This window comes from Nicotiana tomentosiformis, chromosome 2, assembly GCF_000390325.3.
Source record: "Nicotiana tomentosiformis chromosome 2, ASM39032v3, whole genome shotgun sequence".
Classification (NCBI taxonomy): domain Eukaryota; kingdom Viridiplantae; phylum Streptophyta; class Magnoliopsida; order Solanales; family Solanaceae; genus Nicotiana; species Nicotiana tomentosiformis.
This window is the reverse complement of record NC_090813.1, coordinates 131,124,943-131,133,437: the sequence shown is the minus strand read 5'-3', so window position 1 is coordinate 131,133,437 and position 8,495 is coordinate 131,124,943. Positions and strand designations below refer to the sequence as shown.

The following is an 8,495-nucleotide window of genomic DNA, read 5'->3' as shown; positions in this document are numbered from 1 at the left end:
TTAATACAATCAATAGAAGCGATATGAATCAATTCCATATGATAAAGCTAAGTTCTTTAACCGAAGTCAAAAAGTCAACCCAAAAAGTCAAACTCAGGCCCACGTCTCAGAACCCGACAAAATTTATAAAATTCAAACACCCATTCAATAGCAAGTCCAACCATACCAAAATTATCTAATTTCAACCTCAAATCACCTTTCAAATACACAAAATATAGCTTATGAAATTTTCCCAAATTTTCCAACCCAAAACACTAATTAAATGGTAAAACAATGATAGATTCATGTATATTAATCAAATCCGAGTTAAAATCACTTACCCCAATTAACTCCTTGAAAATCCCTTCAAGAATCGCCCAAAATCGAGGTTTCTAGCTCAAAATATGAAAAATGGGTCAAAACACTCGATTTTGAAATAATATACTGTTGCCTAGATATCCTTCTTTGCGAATGCGGAAAGTGCCTCGCGTTCGCGAAGCACAAAATTTCAACTGCCCAAATTCCTCATACGTGAACGCGAGACCTCTCTCGCGATCGTGGTGACCAATGAACACATGCCTACGCGAACACGAACCAACTCCCGCGAATGCGAAGGCTTACAAGCTTGGTGCCCCACCTGCCTCATCTTGCTACGTGAACACGAGTCCTCACTCGCAATCACGATATTCAAATCCCCTGTACCTTCATGAACGCATGGCCTTCTTCTTGAACGCGATGAAAAAACTACATTAGTCACCCAGATACTCTTCGTGAATATGAGACCTCTCTCGCGAATGCAAACAAGAAAACCAAACACCAGATATTTTGCAGCACAACAAGGCCAAACTCAATCCATAATCAATTTGAATCTCACCCGAGGCCCCCGGGACCCCATCCAAACATTCCAACACAACCTAATACATCATACGAACTTAGTCGAGGTCCCAAATCACAACAAACAACATCAAAAACATGAATCACACCTTAATTCAAGTCTAATGAAACTAATGTATTTCCAACTTCTGCAATCGATGCCGAAGCCTATCAAACCAACTATGACTGACCTTAAATTTTACACACAAGTCATAAATGATATTGTAACGACTCGATCTATAGTTTTGAGTTCTAGCACATCGTTCAGTAGTTTGAGGCCTTGCGTAGCTTCACTTTATGTACTATGACTTGTACGTGAGTTTGGAATTAAATTTCGGAAACTTCGGAGTTGATTAGGAAGGGAAATTCTCAATTCGGAAGCTCTAAGTTGGAAGAGTTGATCAAGGTTTGAATTTTGAGTAAACGACTTCGAAATCGGGATCTGAAGGTTCCAATAGATTCGTATGAAGATTTTGGACTTATATATATGTTTGGGTTGAGTATCGGGTGGTCTGTGAGCATTTCTGTGCTTATTGTGGAAAGTTGGCATTTTAAAGGTTTTTATTTCCTAAGTTTGGTTTGAAGAGGGAATTGGTGTTGTTAATGTCCGTTTGGAATTTTGGGCCTTGGAATAGATTTGTATAGTGATTCTTTACTTGTATGCAAAGATTGGCGTCATTTCGGATTCTGACGCATTCGTCGAAGTTTGAATGTTTTAAAATTGAAAGAATGATTTTTATCGGTGATTTATGGTTTTGATGTTATTCGTGGCATTTCGATCCTGTGGATATGTTTGGTTAAGGTATTGGGACTTGTTGGCGTGATTGGACGGGGTCCCGGGAGCCTCGGGTGTGATTCGGGGTGGATACGGACCTTTTCATCATGTCTTGTAACTGCTAGTTTTTGGTGTCAGATTTGTTCATCACTATTGCGATAAAAGGCTCACGATCGCGTAGTGTTTATTGAGAGCTGGGTGAAGTGGTTCTTCGCAATCGCGTATGGTGGCTCGCGATCTCGGTGTTTGGTCAGTTGGTTCATCGCGTTCGCATGGAAGGAGCCGCAAATGCAAAGTGTTAGCGAGGTGGCCTACGTTTGTAAGATTGTTCTTCGCGATCGCGAGGATTGGTTTGCAATCGCATAGGGTGTTGGTCTGAGGCATGAAGGATTGGCCTTCGCGTTCTCAGATCTAGGCTGGTGTTCGCATAGGTTGTTCAAGAAAACGTTCGCGGTCGCGTTGCATCTATCGCGTTCGCGTAGAATAAATCTGGGGCAAGGCTGGCTTGGCCTTTGCGATCGCGAAGAGGAAGGACCTGGGCAGACTTGATTTTTTATACGGGATTTGGTTTATTCCTCTCTCATTTTCACTTGGTTGGGTGATTTTTGGATCTCTTGGAGGGGGGATTTCATCATCTATTATGAGGTAAGTTATTCCTACTTGTATTAAGTTAAATACATGAGTTATATATGGATTCAAACATGAAAATTTGCAGAAATTGTGGGATTTTGGAAGAAAATCTAGAATTTTATATTTTTGAATTTTGACCACGAAATTGGATATGGAATTAGGAATAAATTATATATTTGAGTTTGTGATATTATGAGTAATGTTTATCCTCGAATATTTTCGGAATTCGGGCACGTGGGCCCGAGGGTTGACTTTGTTGACTTTTCAAGCGGAGTTAGAAATTGTTATAAATTGATTTATTATGAGTGTTAGAGTATATTGTTATTGGTTTTCATGATTATTTGACTAGTTTCAGATCAATGGGCATTGGTCTGAGGTGCTAGAGAGGCATTGGAGCCGGTTATGGAATTCGAAGCGAGGTAAGTCTCATGTCGAATCTTGTGAGGGAGAATTTACCCCGTGGGTGTTACTTATTACATGCTACATGTTGTGGGAGCTACGCACATATGAGGTGACGAGTGTCAGTGCGTATACCATCTGATCAGGTGGTAGTGCGTATATAACGCCATAACCTTTTTCCATACCCCATATACATATACTATAAGCGTATATAACGTCATCTGGTCATGGGTCAGTATACATGTATAAATGGATGCAATGTATAATGAAGTAAGTCAATAAGATCTCTCGGAATGTAATGAGACCCATGATAGACGATATGATAGTAGGACATATGGGGAATCCAGAACATAGGCAACCCTAGTACCTCTAAGAATAGAATCATTTATGAAAGTTGGGTGCTTGCTCGTTTCATTGTATCATATGGATCATGCCAAAAGGAAGGAAGGAATAGCCTTAACATACCTCAAGTCGTCAATTCAACTCAACAACAAGCTTATGATAACTAGCGCGCCAACCCTATAACAAAAAAATACATGTACGACTTAGATGGTTCTAGTATATTACGTATCTCAAACGATAACTCGATTTTAAAATAAAAATGGGCAGCATTTCCCCTGATTTTACTGCTCCATCAAGCCTACTATAGGAGATATACAAACACAATACAATCAGCAACTCAAAACCAACCTAATTACAATCACTACAAAAAACCGGAGATTTTACGGCGGTTTTATTACGTCGGTTGTTGTAAACCGCCACAATATGATGGCGTTTTTAGACACGCCACATTAAGCTTTTAAATAACGTCGGTTGATATTGATTACGGCGGTGGCAAACCGCCGCTACTGTTAATTATTATTTTAAAAGTATTTTCGTCAACTTGCTCAGACCAAAAAGTTCCTCCCAACAAATTTTTTAGACTCCCTCCACCGCTCGGACCAAAAATTAGAACTCCCTCTCTCATTTCTCCCTCACTCCTCCCAAATAAACCCTATTATTGCAATTTCCTCTCTCCCTCTCCCTCTCCCTCTTATCGATATGGCGCAGATCTCTAGTCGTCGTAGCTTGCGACTCCCTTATCTCGGCTCTCGATTGGAAGCCGCTAGTCTCCAATGAAGCTTCCTAGGAGTTCAGCAACCTCTATCTCCAAACAAAATTCAGCAAGGTCCTTTCGATTTTTCTCTCATTTTCGTTATTTACTGCTTATTTATTAATGCATATTGTAGATCTAGGGTTTATTATATATCTGGTGCTCTAAGAAATAGTTTGATTTGTAGTTGAGTTTTGATTGACTGAAGCAAAAGTCATGTGTCGAGTAGGATTTTATTTGTTGAGATTTAGGGTATGTCTCATGGTTTTGGTATTTAGCATTAGCACTACTTCTTACTACTTTTTCAGAGTACTTTGCTATTTGGCTTCGATGCTTTTCTGTTGTGCCATGTTTGTCCAATCTAAATTTCGCATTTTGTGAATTAGAGTTGTTGTTTGATAGGTTGTGCCTTTCTTGTCTTGGTGGTAGTAGTGATGATTGGTATGTTGTATGATGTTGTGTGCAGGAAAACTTTACTCTCATGTGGATAGATACTGATAATAAGCTGGAAAAAAAGACTCATAGAAGCATAGACATATATCTATTACCAACTTGACTGTAAAAAATTTAATTTGAAGTACTTTTTCTTGATAAGTAATGCAAAAAAAGATGTAGAACTAGCCTATGCTTTCTAAATAAACTCATAACCACTCAGTATCACTATGCAGTTTGCTCTGTTAATTTCTTTTCCGTTAGTTTTTTTAGGCTTTAACTGGTACAAAAAATTTTGATAGAGTTGTTGCTCTAGTATTAATGCAATTAACTTTTTTTTTCCTTGTAGCTTCATTGACAGATGAGCCAATATCTTATGATATAGGTCCACCTTCATTAGTCAGCCCTAGATTTTCAAAAGATGATTTTTTTCTAGGAAAAATAGAGCTTTTGCTTCCAGTTGAGGGCAGAGGTACAAGCTTTAATAATACAGCAACTGATTGCGGACTCAAAGAAGATACACCAAAGGCTATGAACTGTCCACCGACTATAATTCCATATAAGAGATCAATCACTGGAAAGTAAGTTTTTTCAATCTTTTCCCTTAAAGTTTTTCCTTTTTGATAGTATTATATGACCTGCTCATATCCTCATCCCTAAAATTGTAAATTTTTCTTCAAGAAAATGCATTTCCGATCCCGAGCAAGATGTACTGGGATCAAATATAATTTAGTTTACTTCTAGAAAATGTACACCCAGAGCAAGATATACTAGGATCAAGTATAATTTAAAACTCGATTAAGGTAGTCTTGTTTGATCCCTCTAATTTAAGGACGACTTATCCATAAATTGATGTAAAGGGAGAAGAATTGACCGGAAATTCTGATCAACCTATTTGAATTATTTTCATTCAGTAAGTTTCATTTAGTCCTTTATTTGCAAGAAGGTGCCGGTGATGCTTTAAGAATCGGAAAAATGCTGTCAGCGGATTGGCTATTTGGATTAGTATCTTATCTTCTCTTGTCTAACTAGATGTGTCATTCTCAGGACAGAAAGAAAAGAAAAGAGATATTGAAAACCAAGAAAATCGATGTGACTCAAATATATCGCCATTCAGTTGGAGATGGAAAATCGAAGCTCACTTGCAACTCCTAAGGCCATGTCATCAGATACTTGATTACTTACATTATCAGATAGAATGGCGTTGCCAAGGTTTGCTTTGCAAAATAATCTGTGTGTTACACTACTTTTGTAAAGGGGTTGAACATTGGCACTGAAGGTAATCATTTTTATGAACTGAAACTGTATACACTAATGATTCTATAAGGTACATCTACCATCTAAAACCTGTTCAACATCTTGGGGAATAGAATAATTAGTTTGTACCATGACCCTTTTACATGCTTGTAATTTAGAATAAAAAGATTATCTTTTGTATGTACCATGACTAATTTTGTTATTACTTGTTTCATATTGTTTTGTTTAATTTTGTAGGCTCAAGATATAAGAAGTATGTCCCATCACTGACAGTCCAAAAAGGATCACCAGTTGGAAGTAACACCGTATATTCATGCGAGTGCTCGATGAACATTGTTTTAGAATTTGTTCTAGTTATTTCTCTTTTATTGAGTGGATGTAAAGTACTACGTGAAATTTTAATACATTTTATGATATAATTTTAAAGTGCTTAAGTTATTTATATACAATGAATGGTTTAGTTATTAAACATTTCTTTTATGTTCGTCTCGATTGTCGAATTGGGAACATTGGAACAAGCTTTGATGAATTAGGCAGGGTGTTGAACTAGAATGAAAAGAGATCTAGAAGAAAATAAGCAGGCAATAAAAGAGATTATGGCGGTTTGAAATTGCCATTTTAGACAATATAAATAATGTCTTAATGTATAATTCTGGCGGCTATTAACTGCCGCAATTTGCAAGAATCAACCGTCGTTTTATCACTTTTACAATTATGGCGGTTTACAAAAAACCACCGCAATAACTTTTTGGCGGATGTAATTGTGGCGTTGTCTGAAACCGTCGTTAATGTGTATAGTGGCGGTTCTAAACCGCTGCAATACCCAAAAATAACCGCCACAATATGTAAGTTTTTTTGTAGTGAATTTGGAACCTTCTATACAACAAAAACCCCAAATATACCATAACACACACAATCAACAAGTTATCAATTAGCCTGAAACTGCAACGACGAGAGACTAACCTACTACCCTACCACATGTGGCATTTCTCTATTCCCTTTTATCCTTCCAAATTCCATAAATCAGCAGCACAATAGGCCATCATGAGTGGACTACAAAACAATCCACTAAAAGTAAAAAATAAATCGAACTCACAGCTTTCGATCACCGTCCCGTGAGTTCTAACTATTAGGAAACCAATTTCAACCTTCCTTGATATTTAAACACTTAAATACAGAAATTAGACATTTCTTAACCATGAAGTACCTTACAAAACTCGAACTAAAAAGATAAAAGAGATGCGGTATAATGATACTTACGTCGTAGGGATCGTTCTGATGTTATCGCTTCTCGATTTCGTACCCGGGATGTTAGTATTCTTTGAAACCCTATTAGAGAGCTCAAGGATAGATTTTATGGTGTTCTCTGGTCAGGTTCTATGTAAAAATGAAGAGAGAGACGAGTTAAGACCTATATATCATCTTTTGAAAAGTCAAAGAGGTACTAGCTTGATACCCTCGCATTGGCCCATCTTCCGACATTTATATCTTTTTATACGGATATTGTATGAATGAACGATTAAGTGGGTTGGAAACTACATTCCAAGACCTTCCAATTGGTATATAATATGTCCCAAAAAGACCTCATATAGCACACGAAATATATTTCTCAAAAAGCTCTATTACAAGGCAAATCCTTAGTTGATTTTTCCGCAACTTAAATTCGATTTTTTCCAAACTTTATATTTTTTATCCAAACATTATATATAATCATATTATGACTTTAAACTCATTTAAATCATGATTAACAAGTCTCATATTCATTATACGTCACCTTGGGACGCACATGGTGTAACAATCTTCCCTCCTTAGAAACATTCATCCTCGAATGTTGAACTCCTAGAGATTTATAGAAATTTTGGCAGAGTATCCTCTGTAATGGTACCACAACCAACCTGTCAGACAGAAAACCTAACAATACAAAGCCACACAGGGCCACAATCATCAATAACACCAATGGCCTCACACGACCAATGACAATAACTAATATAAGAATCAAGTACCATATACGAACCTAAGGTTATGGTGTCTCAGTCTGATCCTTCTTCGGAAGCGGAAACAAGTGAGGATACCTAGACTTCATGTCTTCTTCAGCTTCCCAAGTCATCTCATCCACATTATTGTTCCTCCAAAGTACTTTAATCGAAGATACGTCTTTAGTTCTCAATCTCCAAACCTGTCAATCTATTATAGAAATGGGAGCTTCCTCATATGATAGTTGCTCTGTGACCTGAACATCGTCAATTGGAATGACTCTAGAAGGATCTACGATACACTTACGAAGCATAGACACATAAAAGACTGGATGTACTGACTCCGAGTTGGAAGGCAAGTCTAACTCATATGCTACCTGGCCTACTCTGCGTATGATCTTATAAGGTCCAATGTATCGAGGGATAAGATTTCCTTTCTTACTGACTCTCATAATGCCTTTCATCGGTGATACATTTAGGAATACCCAGTCATCTACCTGAAACTCCAAGTCTTGTCGTCGATTATCTACATAGGACTTCTGATGACTCTGAGTTTCTAATACCCTTTCCCGTAGAAGATTAATCTTCTAAACTGATTGTTGTACCAACTCTGGTCCTACTATCTTAGTTTTCCCAACCTCGAACCATCCGATAGGTGACCTACACTTCCATCCGTAAAGAGCTTCGTATGGAGTCATCTGAATGCTGGAATGGTAGATATTATTATATGGGAATTCAATAAGTGAAAGATGATCATCCCAGCTACCCCTGAAGTCTATCACACAAGCCCGTAGCATATCCTCCAGTGTCTGAATAGTACGCTCAGCCTGACCGTCTGTCTGGGGATGAAATGTTGTACTAAGACTTACTTGAGTCCCCAATCCTTTTTGGAAGGACATCCAGAATTTAGCTGTAAACTGAGAACCTTTATCTGAGATAATAGATATAGGGACACCATGAAATCGTATTATCTCCTTAATGTAAAACCTTGCATAATCCTCTGCTGAATACGTAGTCCTGACAGGCAGAAAATGGGCTGATTTTGTAAGTCTATCAATAATAACCCATATAGAATCAAACTTAC

At 37.6% G+C, this 8,495-nt stretch overlaps 1 long non-coding RNA gene across 1 annotated transcript; it reads left to right on the top strand.

Moving 5' to 3' along the window:
- Window positions 1–3,554: 3,554 nt before the first annotated feature.
- On the top strand, window positions 3,555–5,907 carry LOC104109650 (uncharacterized). The gene is made up of 4 exons (XR_689268.4): window positions 3,555–3,824; window positions 4,531–4,762; window positions 5,229–5,460; window positions 5,676–5,907. It is a non-coding gene; the product is annotated as an uncharacterized lncRNA (long non-coding RNA).
- The last annotated feature ends 2,588 nt before the right edge of the window (window positions 5,908–8,495 follow it).